Below are 11,874 nucleotides of genomic sequence, written 5' to 3' on the forward strand. Positions count from 1 at the left end.
GCCTACTTAGGTTCATCTTACGGTGGACATGTTTGCCTGAAAAGGAAACTTTGAAATGTTTCATAGTTTTAGAAATATAGTGCTTTCAAATTTGAGACATTTAACATGGGGCTCAATGGCAGCTCTATAGGCACGTCAAAAGTCACTTTCACCTAGAAACTCCATTCACACTTTTTATTATTCAGCTTACTGTGGAGACACATGCTGGAACCTTTTTTTATTTTTATGTTTTGTAGTTTATGAGTTATTTAACTTAAACGCCCAATGCATTCTCTATGGCAATAGCACAAACTTTGGCATGCACTAGTAACTACATACTTACACCTAGCCACCCCATTCTAGCCTACTTAGGTTCATCTTACGGTGGACATGTTTGCCTGAAAAGGAATCTTTGAAATGTTTCATAGTTTTAGAAATATAGTGCTTTCAAATTTGAGACATTTAACATGGGGCTCAATGGCAGCTCTATAGGCACGTCAAATGTCACTTTCACCTAGAAACTCCATTCACACTTTTTATTATTCAGCTTACTGTGGAGACACATGCTGGAACTTTTTTTTATTTTTATGTTTTGCAGTTTATGAGTTATTCAACTTAAACGCCCAATGCATTCTCTATGGCAATAGCACAAACTTTGGCATGCTACTAGTCCTACATACTTACACCTAGCAACCCCATTCTAGCCTACTTAGGTTCATCTTACGGTGGACATGTTTGCCTGAAAAGGAAACTTTGAAATGTTTCATAGTTTTAGAAATATAGTGCTTTCAAATTTGAGACATTTAACATGGGGCTCAATGGCAGCTCTATAGGCACGTCAAAAGTCACTTTCACCTAGAAACTCCATTCACACTTTTTATTATTCAGCTTACTGTGGAGACACATGCTGGAACTTTTTTTTATTTTTATGTTTTGTAGTTTATGAGTTATTTAACTTAAACGCCCAATGCATTCTCTATGGCAATAGCACAAACTTTGGCATGCACTAGTAACTACATACTTACACCTAGCAACCCCATTCTAGCCTACTTAGGTTCATCTTACGGTGGACATGTTTGCCTGAAAAGGAAACTTTGAAATGTTTCATAGTTTTAGAAATATAGTGCTTTCAAATTTGAGACATTTAACATGGGGCTCAATGGCAGCTCTATAGGCACGTCAAAAGTCACTTTCACCTAGAAACTCCATTCACACTTTTTATTATTCAGCTTACTGTGGAGACACATGCTGGAACCTTTTTTTATTTTTATGTTTTGTAGTTTATGAGTTATTTAACTTAAACGCCCAATGCATTCTCTATGGCAATAGCACAAACTTTGGCATGCACTAGTAACTACATACTTACACCTAGCAACCCCATTCTAGCCTACTTAGGTTCATCTTACGGTGGACATGTTTGCCTGAAAAGGAAACTTTGAAATGTTTCATAGTTTTAGAAATATAGTGCTTTCAAATTTGAGACATTTAACATGGGGCTCAATGGCAGCTCTATAGGCACGTCAAAAGTCACTTTCACCTAGAAACTCCATTCACACTTTTTATTATTCAGCTTACTGTGGAGACACATGCTGGAACCTTTTTTTATTTTTATGTTTTGTAGTTTATGAGTTATTTAACTTAAACGCCCAATGCATTCTCTATGGCAATAGCACAAACTTTGGCATGCACTAGTAACTACATACTTACACCTTGCAACCCCATTCTAGCCTACTTAGGTTCATCTTACGGTGGACATGTTTGCCTGAAAAGGAAACTTTGAAATGTTTCATAGTTTTAGAAATATAGTGCTTTCAAATTTGAGACATTTAACATGGGGCTCAATGGCAGCTCTATAGGCACGTCAAAAGTCACTTTCACCTAGAAACTCCATTCACACTTTTTATTATTCAGCTTACTATGGAGACACATGCTGGAACCTTTTTTTATTTTTATGTTTTGTAGTTTATGAGTTATTCAACTTAAACGCCCAATGCATTCTCTATGGCAATAGCACAAACTTTGGCATGCTACTAGTCCTACATACTTACACCTAGCAACCCCATTCTAGCCTACTTAGGTTCATCTTACGGTGGACATGTTTGCCTGAAAAGGAAACTTTGAAATGTTTCATAGTTTTAGAAATATAGTGCTTTCAAATTTGAGACATTTAACATGGGGCTCAATGGCAGCTCTATAGGCACGTCAAAAGTCACTTTCACCTAGAAACTCCATTCACACTTTTTATTATTCAGCTTACTGTGGAGACACATGCTGGAACCTTTTTTTATTTTTATGTTTTGTAGTTTATGAGTTATTTAACTTAAACGCCCAATGCATTCTCTATGGCAATAGCACAAACTTTGGCATGCACTAGTAACTACATACTTACACCTAGCAACCCCATTCTAGCCTACTTAGGTTCATCTTACGGTGGACATGTTTGCCTGAAAAGGAATCTTTGAAATGTTTCATAGTTTTAGAAATATAGTGCTTTCAAATTTGAGACATTTAACATGGGGCTCAATGGCAGCTCTATAGGCACGTCAAAAGTCACTTTCACCTAGAAACTCCATTCACACTTTTTATTATTCAGCTTACTGTGGAGACACATGCTGGAACTTTTTTTTATTTTTATGTTTTGTAGTTTATGAGTTATTTAACTTAAACGCCCAATGCAAATTTCTCTATGGCAATAGCACAAACTTTGGCATGCACTAGTAACTACATACTTACACCTAGCAACCCCATTCTAGCCTACTTAGGTTCATCTTACGGTGGACATGTTTGCCTGAAAAGGAAACTTTGAAATGTTTCATAGTTTTAGAAATATAGTGCTTTCAAATTTGAGACATTTAACATGGGGCTCAATGGCAGCTCTATAGGCACGTCAAAAGTAACTTTCACCTAGAAACTCCATTCACACTTTTTATTATTCAGCTTACTGTGGAGACACATGCTGGAACCTTTTTTTATTTTTATGTTTTGTAGTTTATGAGTTATTTAACTTAAACGCCCAATGCATTCTCTATGGCAATAGCACAAACTTTGGCATGCACTAGTAACTACATACTTACACCTAGCAACCCCATTCTAGCCTACTTAGGTTCATCTTACGGTGGACATGTTTGCCTGAAAAGGAAACTTTGAAATGTTTCATAGTTTTAGAAATATAGTGCTTTCAAATTTGAGACATTTAACATGGGGCTCAATGGCAGCTCTATAGGCACGTCAAAAGTCACTTTCACCTAGAAACTCCATTCACACTTTTTATTATTCAGCTTACTGTGGAGACACATGCTGGAACTTTTTTTTATTTTTATGTTTTGTAGTTTATGAGTTATTTAACTTAAACGCCCAATGCATTCTCTATGGCAATAGCACAAACTTTGGCATGCACTAGTAACTACATACTTAAACCTAGCAACCCCATTCTAGCCTACTTAGGTTCATCTTACGGTGGACATGTTTGCCTGAAAAGGAAACTTTGAAATGTTTCATAGTTTTAGAAATATAGTGCTTTCAAATTTGAGACATTTAACATGGGGCTCAATGGCAGCTCTATAGGCACGTCAAAAGTCACTTTCACCTAGAAACTCCATTCACACTTTTTATTATTCAGCTTACTGTGGAGACACATGCTGGAACCTTTTTTTATTTTTATGTTTTGTAGTTTATGAGTTATTTAACTTAAACGCCCAATGCATTCTCTATGGCAATAGCACAAACTTTGGCATGCACTAGTAACTACATACTTACACCTAGCAACCCCATTCTAGCCTACTTAGGTTCATCTTACGGTGGACATGTTTGCCTGAAAAGGAAACTTTGAAATGTTTCATAGTTTTAGAAATATAGTGCTTTCAAATTTGAGACATTTAACATAGGGCTCAATGGCAGCTCTATAGGCACGTCAAAAGTCACTTTCACCTAGAAACTCCATTCACACTTTTTATTATTCAGCTTACTGTGGAGACACGTGCTGGAACCTTTTTTTATTTTTATGTTTTGTAGTTTATGAGTTATTTAACTTAAACGCCCAATGCATTCTCTATGGCAATAGCACAAACTTTGGCATGCACTAGTAACTACATACTTACACCTAGCAACCCCATTCTAGCCTACTTAGGTTCATCTTACGGTGGACATGTTTGCCTGAAAAGGAAACTTTGAAATGTTTCATAGTTTTAGAAATATAGTGCTTTCAAATTTGAGACATTTAACATGGGGCTCAATGGCAGCTCTATAGGCACGTCAAAAGTCACTTTCACCTAGAAACTCCATTCACACTTTTTATTATTCAGCTTACTGTGGAGACACATGCTGGAACCTTTTTTTATTTTTATGTTTTGTAGTTTATGAGTTATTTAACTTAAACGCCCAATGCATTCTCTATGGCAATAGCACAAACTTTGGCATGCACTAGTAACTACATACTTACACCTAGCCACCCCATTCTAGCCTACTTAGGTTCATCTTACGGTGGACATGTTTGCCTGAAAAGGAATCTTTGAAATGTTTCATAGTTTTAGAAATATAGTGCTTTCAAATTTGAGACATTTAACATGGGGCTCAATGGCAGCTCTATAGGCACGTCAAATGTCACTTTCACCTAGAAACTCCATTCACACTTTTTATTATTCAGCTTACTGTGGAGACACATGCTGGAACTTTTTTTTATTTTTATGTTTTGCAGTTTATGAGTTATTCAACTTAAACGCCCAATGCATTCTCTATGGCAATAGCACAAACTTTGGCATGCTACTAGTCCTACATACTTACACCTAGCAACCCCATTCTAGCCTACTTAGGTTCATCTTACGGTGGACATGTTTGCCTGAAAAGGAAACTTTGAAATGTTTCATAGTTTTAGAAATATAGTGCTTTCAAATTTGAGACATTTAACATGGGGCTCAATGGCAGCTCTATAGGCACGTCAAAAGTCACTTTCACCTAGAAACTCCATTCACACTTTTTATTATTCAGCTTACTGTGGAGACACATGCTGGAACTTTTTTTTATTTTTATGTTTTGTAGTTTATGAGTTATTTAACTTAAACGCCCAATGCATTCTCTATGGCAATAGCACAAACTTTGGCATGCACTAGTAACTACATACTTACACCTAGCAACCCCATTCTAGCCTACTTAGGTTCATCTTACGGTGGACATGTTTGCCTGAAAAGGAAACTTTGAAATGTTTCATAGTTTTAGAAATATAGTGCTTTCAAATTTGAGACATTTAACATGGGGCTCAATGGCAGCTCTATAGGCACGTCAAAAGTCACTTTCACCTAGAAACTCCATTCACACTTTTTATTATTCAGCTTACTGTGGAGACACATGCTGGAACCTTTTTTTATTTTTATGTTTTGTAGTTTATGAGTTATTTAACTTAAACGCCCAATGCATTCTCTATGGCAATAGCACAAACTTTGGCATGCACTAGTAACTACATACTTACACCTAGCAACCCCATTCTAGCCTACTTAGGTTCATCTTACGGTGGACATGTTTGCCTGAAAAGGAAACTTTGAAATGTTTCATAGTTTTAGAAATATAGTGCTTTCAAATTTGAGACATTTAACATGGGGCTCAATGGCAGCTCTATAGGCACGTCAAAAGTCACTTTCACCTAGAAACTCCATTCACACTTTTTATTATTCAGCTTACTGTGGAGACACATGCTGGAACCTTTTTTTTTTTTTATGTTTTGTAGTTTATGAGTTATTTAACTTAAACGCCCAATGCATTCTCTATGGCAATAGCACAAACTTTGGCATGCACTAGTAACTACATACTTACACCTTGCAACCCCATTCTAGCCTACTTAGGTTCATCTTACGGTGGACATGTTTGCCTGAAAAGGAAACTTTGAAATGTTTCATAGTTTTAGAAATATAGTGCTTTCAAATTTGAGACATTTAACATGGGGCTCAATGGCAGCTCTATAGGCACGTCAAAAGTGACTTTCACCTAGAAACTCCATTCACACTTTTTATTATTCAGCTTACTGTGGAGACACATGCTGGAACTTTATTTTTATTTTTATGTTTTGTAGTTTATGAGTTATTCAACTTAAACGCCCAATGCATTCTCTATGGCAATAGCACAAACTTTGGCATGCTACTAGTCCTACATACTTACACCTAGCAACCCCATTCTAGCCTACTTAGGTTCATCTTACGGTGGACATGTTTGCCTGAAAAGGAAACTTTGAAATGTTTCATAGTTTTAGAAATATAGTGCTTTCAAATTTGAGACATTTAACATGGGGCTCAATGGCAGCTCTATAGGCACGTCAAAAGTCACTTTCACCTAGAAACTCCATTCACACTTTTTATTATTCAGCTTACTGTGGAGACACATGCTGGAACCTTTTTTTATTTTTATGTTTTGTAGTTTATGAGTTATTTAACTTAAACGCCCAATGCATTCTCTATGGCAATAGCACAAACTTTGGCATGCACTAGTAACTACATACTTACACCTAGCAACCCCATTCTAGCCTACTTAGGTTCATCTTACGGTGGACATGTTTGCCTGAAAAGGAATCTTTGAAATGTTTCATAGTTTTAGAAATATAGTGCTTTCAAATTTGAGACATTTAACATGGGGCTCAATGGCAGCTCTATAGGCACGTCAAAAGTCACTTTCACCTAGAAACTCCATTCACACTTTTTATTATTCAGCTTACTGTGGAGACACATGCTGGAACTTTTTTTATTTTTATGTTTTGTAGTTTATGAGTTATTTAACTTAAACGCCCAATGCATTCTCTATGGCAATAGCACAAACTTTGGCATGCACTAGTAACTACATACTTACACCTAGCAACCCCATTCTAGCCTACTTAGGTTCATCTTACGGTGGACATGTTTGCCTGAAAAGGAAACTTTGAAATGTTTCATAGTTTTAGAAATATAGTGCTTTCAAATTTGAGACATTTAACATGGGGCTCAATGGCAGCTCTATAGGCACGTCAAAAGTCACTTTCACCTAGAAACTCCATTCACACTTTTTATTATTCAGCTTACTGTGGAGACACATGCTGGAACCTTTTTTTATTTTTATGTTTTGTAGTTTATGAGTTATTTAACTTAAACGCCCAATGCATTCTCTATGGCAATAGCACAAACTTTGGCATGCACTAGTAACTACATACTTACACCTAGCAACCCCATTCTAGCCTACTTAGGTTCATCTTACGGTGGACATGTTTGCCTGAAAAGGAAACTTTGAAATGTTTCATAGTTTTAGAAATATAGTGCTTTCAAATTTGAGACATTTAACATGGGGCTCAATGGCAGCTCTATAGGCACGTCAAAAGTGACTTTCACCTAGAAACTCCATTCACACTTTTTATTATTCAGCTTACTGTGGAGACACATGCTGGAACTTTATTTTTATTTTTATGTTTTGTAGTTTATGAGTTATTCAACTTAAACGCCCAATGCATTCTCTATGGCAATAGCACAAACTTTGGCATGCTACTAGTCCTACATACTTACACCTAGCAACCCCATTCTAGCCTACTTAGGTTCATCTTACGGTGGACATGTTTGCCTGAAAAGGAAACTTTGAAATGTTTCATAGTTTTAGAAATATAGTGCTTTCAAATTTGAGACATTTAACATGGGGCTCAATGGCAGCTCTATAGGCACGTCAAAAGTAACTTTCACCTAGAAACTCCATTCACACTTTTTATTATTCAGCTTACTGTGGAGACACATGCTGGAACCTTTTTTTATTTTTATGTTTTGTAGTTTATGAGTTATTTAACTTAAACGCCCAATGCATTCTCTATGGCAATAGCACAAACTTTGGCATGCACTAGTAACTACATACTTACACCTAGCAACCCCATTCTAGCCTACTTAGGTTCATCTTACGGTGGACATGTTTGCCTGAAAAGGAATCTTTGAAATGTTTCATAGTTTTAGAAATATAGTGCTTTCAAATTTGAGACATTTAACATGGGGCTCAATGGCAGCTCTATAGGCACGTCAAAAGTCACTTTCACCTAGAAACTCCATTCACACTTTTTATTATTCAGCTTACTGTGGAGACACATGCTGGAACTTTTTTTATTTTTATGTTTTGTAGTTTATGAGTTATTTAACTTAAACGCCCAATGCATTCTCTATGGCAATAGCACAAACTTTGGCATGCACTAGTAACTACATACTTACACCTAGCAACCCCATTCTAGCCTACTTAGGTTCATCTTACGGTGGACATGTTTGCCTGAAAAGGAAACTTTGAAATGTTTCATAGTTTTAGAAATATAGTGCTTTCAAATTTGAGACATTTAACATGGGGCTCAATGGCAGCTCTATAGGCACGTCAAAAGTCACTTTCACCTAGAAACTCCATTCACACTTTTTATTATTCAGCTTACTGTGGAGACACATGCTGGAACCTTTTTTTATTTTTATGTTTTGTAGTTTATGAGTTATTTAACTTAAACGCCCAATGCATTCTCTATGGCAATAGCACAAACTTTGGCATGCACTAGTAACTACATACTTACACCTTGCAACCCCATTCTAGCCTACTTAGGTTCATCTTACGGTGGACATGTTTGCCTGAAAAGGAAACTTTGAAATGTTTCATAGTTTTAGAAATATAGTGCTTTCAAATTTGAGACATTTAACATGGGGCTCAATGGCAGCTCTATAGGCACGTCAAAAGTGACTTTCACCTAGAAACTCCATTCACACTTTTTATTATTCAGCTTACTGTGGAGACACATGCTGGAACTTTATTTTTATTTTTATGTTTTGTAGTTTATGAGTTATTCAACTTAAACGCCCAATGCATTCTCTATGGCAATAGCACAAACTTTGGCATGCTACTAGTCCTACATACTTACACCTAGCAACCCCATTCTAGCCTACTTAGGTTCATCTTACGGTGGACATGTTTGCCTGAAAAGGAAACTTTGAAATGTTTCATAGTTTTAGAAATATAGTGCTTTCAAATTTGAGACATTTAACATGGGGCTCAATGGCAGCTCTATAGGCACGTCAAAAGTCACTTTCACCTAGAAACTCCATTCACACTTTTTATTATTCAGCTTACTGTGGAGACACATGCTGGAACCTTTTTTTATTTTTATGTTTTGTAGTTTATGAGTTATTTAACTTAAACGCCCAATGCATTCTCTATGGCAATAGCACAAACTTTGGCATGCACTAGTAACTACATACTTACACCTAGCAACCCCATTCTAGCCTACTTAGGTTCATCTTACGGTGGACATGTTTGCCTGAAAAGGAATCTTTGAAATGTTTCATAGTTTTAGAAATATAGTGCTTTCAAATTTGAGACATTTAACATGGGGCTCAATGGCAGCTCTATAGGCACGTCAAAAGTCACTTTCACCTAGAAACTCCATTCACACTTTTTATTATTCAGCTTACTGTGGAGACACATGCTGGAACTTTTTTTTTTTTTATGTTTTGTAGTTTATGAGTTATTCAACTTAAACGCCCAATGCATTCTCTATGGCAATAGCACAAACTTTGGCATGCTACTAGTCCTACATACTTACACCTAGCAACCCCATTCTAGCCTACTTAGGTTCATCTTACGGTGGACATGTTTGCCTGAAAAGGAAACTTTGAAATGTTTCATAGTTTTAGAAATATAGTGCTTTCAAATTTGAGACATTTAACATGGGGCTCAATGGCAGCTCTATAGGCACGTCAAAAGTCACTTTCACCTAGAAACTCCATTCACACTTTTTATTATTCAGCTTACTGTGGAGACACATGCTGGAACCTTTTTTTATTTTTATGTTTTGTAGTTTATGAGTTATTTAACTTAAACGCCCAATGCATTCTCTATGGCAATAGCACAAACTTTGGCATGCACTAGTAACTACATACTTACACCTAGCAACCCCATTCTAGCCTACTTAGGTTCATCTTACGGTGCACATGTTTGCCTGAAAAGGAATCTTTGAAATGTTTCATAGTTTTAGAAATATAGTGCTTTCAAATTTGAGACATTTAACATGGGGCTCAATGGCAGCTCTATAGGCACGTCAAAAGTCACTTTCACCTAGAAACTACATTCACACTTTTTATTATTCAGCTTACTGTGGAGACACATGCTGGAACTTTTTTTTTTTTAATGTTTTGTAGTTTATGAGTTATTTAACTTAAACGCCCAATGCATTCTCTATGGCAATAGCACAAACTTTGGCATGCACTAGTAACTACATACTTACACCTAGCAACCCCATTCTAGCCTACTTAGGTTCATCTTACGGTGGACATGTTTGCCTGAAAAGGAAACTTTGAAATGTTTCATAGTTTTAGAAATATAGTGCTTTCAAATTTGAGACATTTAACATGGGGCTCAATGGCAGCTCTATAGGCACGTCAAAAGTCACTTTCACCTAGAAACTCCATTCACACTTTTTATTATTCAGCTTACTGTGGAGACACATGCTGGAACCTTTTTTTATTTTTATGTTTTGTAGTTTATGAGTTATTTAACTTAAACGCCCAATGCATTCTCTATGGCAATAGCACAAACTTTGGCATGCACTAGTAACTACATACTTACACCTAGCAACCCCATTCTAGCCTACTTAGGTTCATCTTACGGTGGACATGTTTGCCTGAAAAGGAAACTTTGAAATGTTTCATAGTTTTAGAAATATAGTGCTTTCAAATTTGAGACATTTAACATGGGGCTCAATGGCAGCTCTATAGGCACGTCAAAAGTCACTTTCACCTAGAAACTCCATTCACACTTTTTATTATTCAGCTCACTGTGGAGACACATGCTGGAACTTTTTTTTATTTTTATGTTTTGTAGTTTATGAGTTATTTAACTTAAACGCCCAATGCATTCTCTATGGCAATAGCACAAACTTTGGCATGCACTAGTAACTACATACTTACACCTAGCAACCCCATTCTAGCCTACTTAGGTTCATCTTACGGTGGACATGTTTGCCTGAAAAGGAAACTTTGAAATGTTTCATAGTTTTAGAAATATAGTGCTTTCAAATTTGAGACATTTAACATGGGGCTCAATGGCAGCTCTATAGGCACGTCAAAAGTCACTTTCACCTAGAAACTCCATTCACACTTTTTATTATTCAGCTTACTGTGGAGAGACATGCTGGAACCTTTTTTATTTTTATGTTTTGTAGTTTATGAGTTATTTAACTTAAACGCCCAATGCATTCTCTATGGCAATAGCACAAACGTTGGCATGCACTAGTCCTACATACTTACACCTAGCAACCCCATTCTAGCCTACTTAGGTTCATCTTACGGTGGACATGTTTGCCTGAAAAGGAAACTTTGAAATGTTTCATAGTTTTAGAAATATAGTGCTTTCAAATTTGAGACATTTAACATGGGGCTCAATGGCAGCTCTATAGGCACGTCAAAACTCACTTTCACCTAGAAACTCCATTCACACTTTTTATTATTCAGCTTACTGTGGAGACACATGCTGGAACTTTATTTTTATTTTTATGTTTTGTAGTTTATGAGTTATTCAACTTAAACGCCCAATGCATTCTCTATGGCAATAGCACAAACTTTGGCATGCTACTAGTCCTACATACTTACACCTAGCAACCCCATTCTAGCCTACTTAGGTTCATCTTACGGTGGACATGTTTGCCTGAAAAGGAAACTTTGAAATGTTTCATAGTTTTAGAAATATAGTGCTTTCAAATTTGAGACATTTAACATGGGGCTCAATGGCAGCTCTATAGGCACGTCAAAAGTCACTTTCACCTAGAAACTCCATTCACACTTTTTATTATTCAGTTTACTGTGGAGACACATGCTGGAACTTTTTTTTATTTTTATGTTTTGTAGTTTATGAGTTATTTAACTTAAACGCCCAATGCATTCTCTATGG

Source organism: Protomyctophum parallelum, assembly GCF_964188405.1.
Source record: "Protomyctophum parallelum genome assembly, chromosome: 21".
NCBI classification, from domain to species: domain Eukaryota; kingdom Metazoa; phylum Chordata; class Actinopteri; order Myctophiformes; family Myctophidae; genus Protomyctophum; species Protomyctophum parallelum.